At 42.6% G+C, this 13,305-nt stretch overlaps 1 protein-coding gene across 2 annotated transcripts in view; it reads left to right on the forward strand.

Moving 5' to 3' along the window:
• The first annotated feature begins 843 nt into the window (after nt 1–843).
• Nucleotides 844–13,305, forward strand: part of WAPL (WAPL cohesin release factor) — a 1,140,053-nt gene continuing 1,127,591 nt past the window's right edge. The window contains exon 1 of one of the 2 annotated variants that reach the window (XM_086922027.1): nt 844–1,141. The gene's annotated coding sequence lies outside the window, so the exon portion shown is untranslated. The remainder of the gene's footprint in view (nt 1,142–13,305) is intronic. The other variant, XM_086922028.1, reaches the window with a different exon arrangement.

The following is a 13,305-nucleotide window of genomic DNA, read 5'->3' on the forward strand; positions in this document are numbered from 1 at the left end:
AAATGTTAATTGAACAATATATATATATATCATTTTTTTATTTAAAGGGTTAATGTGTTTACTTTTAAGAAGTAATTTTCAAGGTGCCATCATGCAATGTCCATCTCAAGATGGCGTACGGTCGCCACATGTAGCTACTGAAAAAAAATATTTATATACATCTAAATCTTTTTTTTTAACCAGCCACACTTCTGGACAAACTAGTATTCCCTGAAAAAGCTGGCAACCTTCCGGTTTCGCCTTCAATCATTCCTCCACCCTCTGATATTTCCTTAAAACAGGTTTTAAATCTGACGCTTTTAGAAAGGCATTAGGGGGAACAGGTCCCAAACCTTAAAAACAGACAAAGGACAAGCAAGTCAGGCACGGTTATATCAAGAAATAATTGTTTTACACATTAATTCCATTTTGGCTCTTTCCATCAATCTAACCAGCCTACATGATATATTAAAAGTGGAGCAAGCACAATTAGATATCAATAAATATTTGTTTATTTTTATATCGTGCTAACTTGGCGCAAGGGCTTTAAAGCAATTTACATGTCACCAAATTAAATTTTACAGGGTCAAGTTTTATTTATTTTTAGGCACGGGGAGAGTTGGGCGGAATAACAGTGTGTTGAGCCCACGACATATGTTACATCTCCTCGTTGATTTGCAGAGACGTACGGCATTTATTACTTTTCTTATGAAACCGGTGTACTATTCAACCTCATTCCAACCATTTCTAAATTCCAGGAAAGACAATCCTTCGCTTTTAGCTGTCTCTTCATAACTTCGTTTTGGTCCTTCTACTATGTCTATGTAGGCGGGAGATCCGTTAGCGCATGCGTGCTTCGTCCCCGGCTCGTGCTGAGTAAGGGCCACCGTCATTGGCTGTAAAGAGTTTAGTGTCGAGCCTGTCGTGACGGAATCGAAAGGCAAATGGCGGAGGACAGGTAGCGCCAGAGGCCCGGTTTGAAAACAAAAATAAAAGAGGGAAGAAGACTCGCCCGAGAGGGCGGGAGAGGAGGGCAGGAGTCGTACTGCAGTGACTAGTGTTGGCTAGGCGAACAGCTGTAACTTTTAGTGGCCACCAGTGGAGCAGGCGGTACCGGTGAAGACCGGTTGACTTCTGCGGGGGAAGGAGAGGCACCAAACGCGTAAGTTTCTGGATTTTTCCTTTGCCCATGTCGGTTGTAGGGGAATGTGCAGGAGTGGCGGTAATGTCCAGTCATAACTCTGTTCTTCCGAGGGTAGTTTGGGGCGGTATGGGGCGTGACCCTCATTGCTGCCCCGGTGACACCCACTGTCCCTTCGTGAAGGAGGCGCATGTCGCCTTCTGTGTTTTGTTTGCAGTTGTTTCTATTGGAATTGTGCAGCCGAAGGTTTGTACAATTCTCGATAAACATTAAAAGGCAAAGACTCCATACTGCTCTTAACTTTTTTGCTCGAAATTACTTTCTATTTGTAGTCCATGAAAACGTAAGCCAGATACTATGCATGTAACCGGAAAGATGAAACTGGGTTAGTGCTTCCGCCGTGATAGCTTTGACAGTTGAAGAGCTGTGGGCCTCAGGGTAGAGAGGAGCTGTCCAGCCCCTGTATGAGTAGCCTCTGGTGGCACTGAAGTCAACATGCTAGGCGATCGTTGTGAATTACTTTTGCATCTTAACTATATATTTATCTGTAAAGATAAGGTGATCATTCTCACTTCCCACTATACCACTGCTATCCTGTCGTTGTCGCTGTTTACTGTTCAAGTGAAGCGAGAAGCATGCCCAATGAGTTTTCAAGCGACACCCTACCCAAAACACACATTTTATGTGATAAAATTGTTCCGGTTCGGCACACGCGCTTGCGATGGTTGACTATTATCTTATGATTCGGTGCTTGTAGGACCCCCCCCTATTATGTTTGGATCTGAACGCCCCACTGAGCTGCGGGTAGGAGCTTACATGTAAATCCATGCTGTAGACGGGGGAGGCACAGCAGCTGCGTGATCTTAAACTCACGCGCTTCACCTTTCACTTCATTCTGGTCTCAGTGCAGGGTCTTTTTGGAATGGACCAGACAGGGACGGCACTGCAGTTGTCTCCATTGAAAATACCAGTGGCGCTTCAGTAACTATACGATGCCCCTCAAAATCTGTGCAGTATAAGAAGATGCTTCTTTTGCCTTCTTCTAAGACTACATATTATCGGATACTCTCCTGTTTACTCCTCGGGAAAGGGCAGATGGGAAACGACTCAACTTTTGGTATTTGGAGTCTGGTTGTGATTCATGGTAGGTCGTCCACTCTTGGCAAACACAAGATGATGATGTACGGAGTGCCAACTTTTTATACATTCACCCCCAGTCAAGATATCTGGTTTAAATCCATTTTTCTTTGCTCACCACGGCACCCCCGTTTGGACCTAGCCATATGCAAGTTAGTCTTGACCCTGCTCCCCATGGGAGCAGTCCAGCCTGAACTGACAAGCCAGGTCCTCCCTGCACTAGAATCCATCATCTTGGGACACTTTTCGGGGTTTCACTCCTCATGAGCCCTGCTAGCTTGTGGCATAGTGAGTATGGGACCTAATTCTGGGCATACCCATGACCACTTGGGGCGAACATAGCAAACACAACAAGATGACTGGGCGGAGTGCTGAAACTTTTCACTCACCCCCAGTCAAGAGATCTGGGTTAAATCAATCGTTTTTTTGCTCACCCTGCCACCCCATTTGGTCTCCTCTAGTTCGTGCTGGACTGTTTTGTCGGGAGCAGGGTCAAGACTGATTTGCATATGGCTCGTTCCAAACTGGGGTGGCATGGTGAGCAAAACAATGGATTTAACCCAGATCTCTTGTCTGGAGGTGAGTGTTAGTAAAGTTTCAGCACTCTGTCCATTATCTTGTTACGTTTACTCAGATCTTCCACTCTCACCTCAGCTTTTCAATCACCAATAGCTGTGTACAAAAAGCTTGCTGTTAGGCCAGTGTAAGCTGAGTGTTTGGGCTTAGTGAAAGGCGTACAGTCTTTTGAGGAAGCTGGTTGGCTGGCATACCTTGACTAATTAAGTTACACAAATGAGAAATACAGTTTTCTTGGTCTGTTGCTAGCCTTTGCTTTGATTAGGCTGCCCTCTACATTTAATCACAGTTTCGTGATGGCAATCTTTAGTCAAGGACTTGTGTTGTACTGATCATTTTTGTGGTCTGGCTTGAAAGCACAGCTGTTGCTGGACAATTAAGTGAGCATCATTATAGAGGGGCTTTGGCTCCATCCACATTTTGGTAAGTCTCCGTAGTACGTTTTTTAATAGAATAGAATAATTATTTATTGCTCAGTTAATTAAAACCATTGCAATCAGCATATTTACATGTAAATGAACTTAAATTAAAACTTTTGTCTAGTAAAATATGACTATCAAACATTTCAGTTAGATAAACTTTAAAATGTTCTAAGAGCTTACTTGAGCAAAAAAATATATGTTGGAAGACGATTAGGCTTTCGGTTATCTAAATGCTAAGTCATTTTGTAAACAGGAAGAGAATAAAGGATAAAAGGCAAGCTCGCAGACTCCCTGCAGCCTTTACAGATTCTTTGGGGTTCGTGATCCATCCGTGGTAATTGTGGCTTGAGTTTGTGGTAGCGGCTTGATGGGAGGGTAGTCGGAGTTAAGTGTTGTGTGGATTAGTGTCTTCCGGGCTCTCCCTTCTGTCATTCTGCTTCTTACCAGCTTTTTCCAGGAATTTTACCAGATGACTTGCTAATTGGATGTTTTTTCCATCAAAGCATGCTTTGACTGCCTGCCGGCATGTCCTTATTCCCAGTTTCTTTAGGGTTGGCTTTAGATGTTGTCTGCGCTCCTTGTCCAGACCTTTGCAGATGCATATTAAGTGAAGGATATCCTCTTTTGTGTCCCCACATAATCGGCAACTTGATGGCATTTGTGGCCGTTTCCACGGGGGAAGATGGATTTGAGATGGGAGGATGCCCAGCCTTAGTTGTATGAATTTCTCCTTTGTAGACCGTGTAAAACCGTACATGTTTTGATTTGCAGAAGGTGTGTGCTGCCACATAAAAAGTGCTTGTCCTCCCCGCAGCTTTTATCGTTTTCATCCAGCAGCCCGAGTTTGAATTTTCAGGGACACACCCATAGCAATGTAATGCTATGAAAGTGTCTTAATATAACTTGATAATTTATGGTATTTGTTTTTCTCTGGCAGGAGCACATATGGGAGAATTGCAGTCATACACCTAAATGGATTTTTAGGTCTGGCTTGGCAGTGCAATTGTCTTTCCTTTTAACTTATACCACTATTAATGCACAGTACTATGTTTCTAACCTCATGCATATTCATTCCCATGTTATTTATTTGTAACACTTCACATTACCATACAAAAATTTTCTAAAGCTAGAACTATTAGCGTTCTCAATGCTTGTGTAAAATTTAGCTGTCAATTTTAGAGACTGTCATGGTGGGTGCGTTCACAAACTGCGAGTCTGAGAAAGCAAGTTCCTGGTCATGAACCCCCCCAGGAAACTTGGCAGACTTCCGACTTTGAATTCCGAGCCATTGGAGAGAGTTTCTGAATTTGACTATCTGGGTATCCGCCTCAATGATTACCTTTCCTGGAATTCACACATCCATAAAATGCTACTGGGCCACAAAAGGGTAGGAGGCACTTTACTTAAGAAACAACGCTCCTCATCCAGTAAACCCCTTGCCCCAGTTGTGGAAATATATAAAGCGAGAGGGGTCAGTGCCGTCTCTATATGGGGCGGAGCTGTGGGGCACCTGCAACCTGGACCCACTAGCCAAATCGGAGAACAAATTCTTGAAAGATCTGATGGCTCTTCCATGAAGCACACCAACAGTGCCAGTGCTACTGGATTTAGGTTGCAGACCTATCAGGGACCAAGCACAACTTCGTCCCCTGCTCCTTTGGGCACGGTTATGGCGGTGCCCGAATTAGTTTCTTATGCGGAAGCACTATCTGAGGTTATGGCCATGGGAGGGTGGTCCAGTATCAAATGGCTAAGGGACGTCAAAAGATTATTAATGGAGATAGGGTTACCTGATGCATGGTCTTCGAAAACTGCCCCACCAAAGGCTACTATCAAAAAGTTGTATTGGAGCTTGGCCTCTGCAAACCTACATCTAGACTCACGCCATTGCAACGCAACTGTAGCTTTTGTGAGGATTAAGGATGTGGTGGCATATGAACCCTATTTAGACATTATCTCCATTCCGTTTGACAGCACCCTGTATTTTTTAAGTTTTGTGTGGGGATTCTACCAGTAGGTGAGGTAGTCGCCCGCTGAAAGCGGCCTCATCAACTTTCACCTTTTTGTGCATCCTGTTCCTCTCGAGTAGTCTGTAGCCCACATCTTCTTTGAATGTCCGGACTATCGTGCCCCGAGGACTCGTTTCCCTGTTTTTATCAATTGTGTGTAAATAGATTGCATATGATATTTATTGTAAATTGTATTTCTGTAAAGCTTTTATGGTAATTCTTACCGAAATAAAGCCTATCAATCAATCAAATCAGAAAGCAAGATAATAGAACTCCTATAGGCTCTATGCATGGCTCTGGAAACTTTAAGCTTGATCCCCGATTGCACTGACAGGTAGTGAGTGACCTGCTCAACACAACTTCTTCCTTATCACTTTTTCAGGTCAATGCGTTGTTTATTTGTTTTTTATGTTTATAACAATTTTCGTTTGTCTAAGCACATTTAATTGTTTGTGGCCTTGCCATGATCCATTATACAACAGTGAATCTGAGCAAGGCTAACTATTAAAGCAATTTTATCTATTGTACGTTAGGCCCAATAAAAACCAATGTCAATATCCAGTGTGATAAGGTGATCTACCCCAATGTTCAAGTACGGTTTCTATTCTTTGTGGTCTTAAGCCTTATTGGCAGCTATGAAGCAGACGGATGTGAATCATTTGTGAAGGTGAATTGCATTTTTGTAAGAATTATAGTGAACTTTGGACAATTGTAGACTGACTATTTGTTGGCCTTCTGTAGGGTTGTGTCGTCGGCACACTTTAAGGTTGATGGTGCAATTCTACTATATAGATTGACGAGGATAAGTTATGATTCATCATCTTGCTATCCCTTGTTTCATTTGTAGCAGTTCACTTCTCAGTTCTCTATCAGGTCTGTTAAGATTTGCATTTTGGAGACTGGACACCTAAATGCCACTTGTCTTATTTTTTTAAGACACCGTTGCCTAGAAGACCTTATTCTTCCTCCTTGATTAAGGATAGCTGGTAGATATTACCCCTCCATTCCTGCCCTTAGGATGCGGCTCTGCCACTCTTAATCTTAACATCAAACAGGAGTGTGCTCAAGGTTGGATGTATACACTTTGAGTAAAGATGAGTAGACCTTAGTTTCCGTTTAGTAATTAGTAAGACATTGTACTTGGAACCGGAAGTCCTACTCATTCTAAAAGAAGTAGCTTACCTCCCCATTGTGTTTCTGACAGGCACGTGTGGGGGTGTTCCCCCACCTTATTGTAAGAAGTCCTATGCATACTCTGCTAACTTACATTCTGTTTTAAACTGTATTAAAATGTCGAATTGTATTTCTGTGTTCAGAGTATTGGCTTTGTGTCACTGGCTGGGTGTGTACTTAAAAGGATTCTAGTAATGACAGGGTTCCCTGCAGTCATATCATTAGCTTTTGGCTGGGTCAGGATATATTTTTGTAGGTCTGGCTACAGACTGCAGACTGCTTTGCTTGACTTACTAAAGAATCAAGAAGGGCCTCGACTCATTACTCAGAATGGCTGAGTCCAACTAATATTATTAAACAAAACAAGAGCCAATACTGGAGTGTCAATTTCAAGCACTAATAAGTTAAAGATGAAAGCTGCTTTGATTGAAGCAAAAACAACCTATATTCCTTTAACCACAAACAAGTTTATTCTATTTTGTTAAATATACTTTTTTTTCTTTTTGAGCACACTATTCGTCGTGCATGGAAAATACAAAATACAAAAGGTATTATATACAAAATATACAAACAGATGAATACACAATTTCAAACACACTTGGCCATACATTCATACACAAAGCATTCACAACAACTGTACATAAAGAAACAATGCGTCCGAGCATCGGTCATTTAGTCAGTGGAAAATGTTTCTTTTCATGTTTTTGTGATCTATTTAAGTTGTAATTGTCACAAGATGTCTTATTAAACCAAATAAATGCAACAACTGTTACACAATGGAAATGGTGACCAGATGCGGGACTGAAAACTGGTCGACGCGTTTCAAACCCCTTTCAATTTAGTGGGGGTTCTCCTCAGGACCGGATTGGTTCTGAAAAAATAAGAAAGGCTGGCTTAAGCAAATTTGTTCAGGGTTTCAATGGGTAAAACAAAGAGGGATCAACTCCCTGTGTCCAACAGCCGCTCCCTACCTTAATCCAATAGTCTTAAGAACTCAATCAATGGCAGGCAGGTAAGAATCCAAAGTGGAATTGTATTTCCCAAAAACAAACGATCACAGCAGCTGTGTGAGGGAAGACAATACAAACGACTACATTTAATATAGTGTCACCCCTTCCCCAATCATTCGTTCTGCTCGTGCGTGATGCGGGGGAGGGAGGGACAGGGGACGTGTAAACTTACCCGCTGGCGAACAGCTTCGTACTCGCTGCTCCGTCAATTGGTAAACTGGGCCACCGCTTCTGTGCTGCAAAGCGGAGCGAAAAGGTTGTTAGCTGACTGACGTAGAAAGTGCGGGCAAGTTGATTCAAATGAAGGCATGAAGGCATAACAACATACCGATGCGGGAGCAAGGCGTCAGTCCTTCTCCTTAGCTGGTGTGCATGGTTCACACTGCTCGAGTCGTCGAGTGGGAGTGCTGCCTCGGTGCTTCCTGGTTGATGATTGAAGCCCGGGGTTTCTGGGACTTGTAGTTCACAGACGGTTTTGCAGAAGCGCAAACCAAATGCTGGAGTGGACTGGTTCAAGCATTAGGCTTATAAATTTCAGATATTTCATTCAATCCTCGCGTAGCGGTGTTGAATTTCATTATAAGCATTGCTTCACGCTGTGACAATTTGGCATCGGTGTCACCGCCCCTTGGGTCTTTTTCAATTTTGGACAGAACTGTCCATCGCAAATCTGTGTTTTCGTGCTTACACCTAGTCCAATGGTTGACTAATGGGGCATTCTCTACCCCCCTGCGGATGCGCGATTTGTGTTGCGTGATCCTATTTCTGATTTCTTGTGTTGTTTTCCCAATGTAGACTAGAGGGCATGGGCAAATAATTGCATATACTACATTTTTAGATTTACAATTCGTGAAGGTGTCGTGTTTCCAATGAATGTTGTCGAATGTAAAAACTGTATCCTCAATGGTCTCATTACAACAAGTGCATGTCCCGCACTTATGGTGTCCTTTTGGTGGAGGTAATCCAAAGAGGCTGTGTAATGTGGGAGCCCTGGTGATTGGTAATGCTGCCCTAACGACATAGTTAGCCACACTTTTGTCCTTTTTGTAAGCAAAAAGTGGTGGTACTGTGAAATCCTCATGTACGTTCTTTAGTAAATGCCAGTTGGACATGATAAGCTTCTTGTGTAAGTTTGCAGCTGGACCGAAGGTGGTGACACAAACCATCCTTTTGACGTCTGGTTTAACTCTTTTTTCCAACAACGTCTCTCGAGGGGTCCACCAAGCTCGTTTGAGGGAATTTTTTAAGTTTTTTTGGGTACCCTCTCTGAATGAGTCGATTTTTCAATTGTTCAGCATGTATAAAATATTCTTCCTTGCTAGAACAATTTCGGTGGATTCTCAAAAATTGCCCATAGGGCAAGTTTTGTTTTAAACTGCGAGGGTGATTGCTGGTAAAATGCAACGCTTTGTTCCTATCGGAAGGTTTCCGGAATAATGTTGTACTTAAACCTCCTTCCGAAGGATCCACTTTCACATCCAAGTAGTTGATAGATTCATTTGATGCTGAGACCGAGAACTGGATGTCGGTCGTTCTCGAATTGAGCCAACATACGAATTGACCCAGGTCCTCATGTCCTCCTGTCCAGACCATGAATATGTCGTCGATGTATCGCATGTAGTGTGCAATACTGCCGCCAAAAGGATTAGTTTGATATATGAATTTCTCCTCAAATAGCCCCATGAACATAATAGCTAGCTCTGGGGCAAAGGGGCAACCCATCGCCACCCCTTTCACCTGATAAAAAAATTCGGCATCAAACGTGAAGAAGTTCTTTTGCAAAGCAAACCGTGCAAGGTCAAGGATGAACTTGGTCGGAACTCTTACTGGTCTTACCCTTTTGTCCAAGAACACAGTCAAGGTTTCCAATGCTTGTTCTTGAGGTATCTGGGTGTATAGAGACACCACATCCAGTGTAACTAGGAGTTGTCTGTTATGATCAAATTTGATGGTAGAAATGCGGTTTAAGAAAGCAGTGGTATCTTGGAGATGAGCAGGGATGGTCTGAACGAAGGGTTTCAAAAAATAATCAATATACTTGGCTACAGGTTCAAACAGAGATTCGCACCCTGAAATTATTGGTCGTCCTGGAGGATTTTTTTCGTCCTTGTGCAATTAGGGGAGCACATAGAATACAGGCGTCCTGGGATTTTTGTTTTGTAGGAATGCCAACTCTTTTGGTCCTATAAACCCTTCATCAAAACCTCTTTGGATGATATCAAATAGTTGATTCTTTAATTCTAATGTGGGATCCTTCCCGATGCGTCTATAGCAGTTCTGGTCATTGAGCTGACGGTGCACTTCTAGTTTGTATTTGTTAATGTCCCATATGACCACAGCTCCGCCCTTATCGGCCTGTTTAACTACTATGGTATGGTCATTCTTCATTGATATTAGTGCATCTTTTTCTGCTTTGGAAAGATTAAACTTCACGAAAGACTTCTTTTTTTCAATTGACGAAATCCCTGATAGCACAGTGGTTTCAAATGTTGAAACTTCCTTTGGGATTTTAGGTCCTTTTGGACAAAACGTAGACTTTCTCTTAAGGCCTGTAGTTTCCTCATGTGTGTTCTCAATGGCATCTTGGAAAAAAGTTTTTAGATGGATTTTTCGACAGAAGTCCAAAGTCTCAAGTTTCATTCTGGTGAAATCCGTAGGTCTTGATGGTACATAATTAAGTCCTTTGGTTAGGATGGATGTTTCAGCTGGTGAGAGCGTCCTATCTGATAAGTTGTAAATTGGTGAGATTTCTAGTTGTTGTAGGATTTCTGGCGCGTCCTCATTTGCCATGGTTGTGTGTACCGGGCTCGGCCTCTGGGTTTCAATTGACCCCGTCCTAAAAAAGGCTGTTGATTTTGGGCTTGTTGTTGGAACTGATTTGGTCGACTTCCTGCCCTATTTTGATTTGGTCGATTACTATTATCTGGTTCACTTCCAGAGGAAGATGTGGTGTCAGAGAAAGTTAGAAATTTTCGACGTGATCGTCCTTGGTTGTCCTGTAGGTAGCGTCGTGAATCAGAGTGTGTATAGAAATCCTTGTTGAGGTATGGATAAATTGTTCGCCAGCGGGTAAGTTTACACGTCCCCTGTCCCTCCCTCCCCCGCATCACGCACGAGCAGAACGAATGATTGGGGAAGGGGTGACACTATATTAAATGTAGTCGTTTGTATTGTCTTCCCTCACACAGCTGCTGTGATCGTTTGTTTTTGGGAAATACAATTCCACTTTGGATTCTTACCTGCCTGCCATTGATTGAGTTCTTAAGACTATTGGATTAAGGTAGGGAGCGGCTGTTGGACACAGGGAGTTGATCCCTCTTTGTTTTACCCATTGAAACCCTGAACAAATTTGCTTAAGCCAGCCTTTCTTATTTTTTCAGAACCAATCCGGTCCTGAGGAGAACCCCCACTAAATTGAAAGGGGTTTGAAACGCGTCGACCAGTTTTCAGTCCCGCATCTGGTCACCATTTCCATTGTGTAACAGTTGTTGCATTTATTTGGTTTAATAAGACATCTTGTGACAATTACAACTTAAATAGATCACAAAAACATGAAAAGAAACATTTTCCACTGACTAAATGACCGATGCTCGGACGCATTGTTTCTTTATGTACAGTTGTTGTGAATGCTTTGTGTATGAATGTATGGCCAAGTGTGTTTGAAATTGTGTATTCATCTGTTTGTATATTTTGTATATAATACCTTTTGTATTTTGTATTTTCCATGCACGACGAATAGTGTGCTCAAAAAGAAAAAAAAGTATATTTAACAAAATAGAATAAACTTGTTTGTGGTTAAAGGAATATAGGTTGTTTTTGCTTCAATCAAAGCAGCTTTCATCTTTAACTTATTAGTGCTTGAAATTGACACTCCAGTATTGGCTCTTGTTTTGTTTAATAATTGCTTGACTTACTGTCATCAACATTAACCCATGAGCAAGGGACTCACGTCTGAGCATACCCTGCCACACTTATGGCGGCCAAAAGCGGTACAAAAGGGGGTGGTAATGGACGGAGCATCTGAACCAATCAAACACTCACACCCAGTCAAAAGATCTGGGTTTAATCCATCACTTGTCTGAACTGGGGTGGCAGAGTGGGCTAAAGAACGGCGATGGATTATACCCAGATCTTTTGACTGGGTGTGAGTGTTTGATTGATTCAGATGCTCCGTCCATCACCACCCCCTTTTGTACCGCTTCTGGCCACCATAAGTGTGGCAGGGTATGCTCAGACATGAGTCCCTTGCTCACTTTGCCACTGGATTCAAGCAAGCCGGGCTGGAATGCCAGAAACCGGTCCTCGGAAGCTTGTTTCCGGTCCAGGGAAGACATGGCTTGGCAGTTCGGGCTGGAATGTTCCCATGAGGCACAGGGTCAGACTGATTTGCATATAGCCATGTCTGAACTGGGGTGGCAGAGTGGGCTAAAGAACGGTGATGGATTAAACCCAGATCTTTTGACTGGGTGTGAGTGTTTGATTGATTCAGATGCTCCGTCCATCACCACCCCCTTTTTGTACCGTTCCTGTAACATTCGGCGCACCAGGCACGCTTTCACTTTTATTTAGTACATATGAATTGTTAATGTCTACATGGGTCACCTTAGCACAATCTTTCTTTAAAAAAGGAGATTGTATTCCTTTAAGCTATTAGCATTGTAAATAACAATGCCTTTTATTTGTTTTAAAAACCAACACATGAATAAAAAGCATTGTCTTTTCCAATGCCAATAGGTCAAACTTGCATAAATGCGAGACCTGTAGCATTGCAAATGCTCGTTCTACCTTCTGCTCATGTTACACCGTGGTGTCTTTTCACATAAATGTGTTTCCACACTCCTGCTAACGTGGCAGCTCAGTGATTTTGCACCAAGGGAGATTTTGCACCAAAATGTGAAAAAAATATTTCTAGTTTATTTCTACAATAACCAGGAATGTGCGCTGCATATCGTCTTGTATGAAAATCATCATCCACTCATCTGATATGAAACTTTTCTACCCATACCAGTTTGATGCCTTTAAAAGACCTAAACAATTCTGCCACAACTAAGCACACTTATACAGATTTCATGTCTATCTTTACTTACTACTGCACCTTTCCGCCACCCCTTTAGCTCCTATTGTCACCCAAATACCCCTGGAGAATGAGACCAGTGGCTGTAATACCAGTATAAATCAAGGTAGTGGGGACCAAATCAGGAGCAAAGCTACTCCTACACTGACAAAGACGGAAATACTGTAAATGACAAAATCCCCCCCACCCCTTGGGAGCCACCACCACCTCATGATATAGCCTCTCTGTTAACCAACCTATTGGTCTATTCGAGTCACACCAAAACACCACACAAACTGACTGTCCACTGAAGGTCTCGACTATCCATAGGCATAGTTCATGTCAGCGGTATGATTACTCACCTCTGACTTCTTTGCTGCCACAGTTTCTGTCTGGAACGCATCTTATTTACTCTCTCTCTAATGAACCACTTCAAATCAACTCAACGCTGAATTGCCTTCCTGAAGTGATACAAAGTCTGCAGACTGTTATCTATCATTCCCCTAAAAACTCTCCCTAAAAGTGCTGTTTTCCTGATAATGCCCAAACACATGCACAGGAAGCTCCCAACATGGACACCTAACCTAATTCTTTGACACGGTACTATGTATAACGTGAATAACCCCCAGTCTCCGAACAATACATCCTGTTAACCACTAGAGGTAGATGTCCTAAACCCAAAGATCACTCTCCCAAGACACCTTACAAGAGTTATCATCACTCAATGTAGACGCCCATCTCCTACACTTTGTCAAATGTGTTCTCCTGAAAAGTTGGTCTGCAGTCTGTAATGCATCCTCCATGT

The sequence above is a fragment of the Lissotriton vulgaris genome, chromosome 5 (assembly GCF_964263255.1).
Source record: "Lissotriton vulgaris chromosome 5, aLisVul1.2, whole genome shotgun sequence".
NCBI classification, from domain to species: Eukaryota; Metazoa; Chordata; class Amphibia; order Caudata; family Salamandridae; genus Lissotriton; species Lissotriton vulgaris.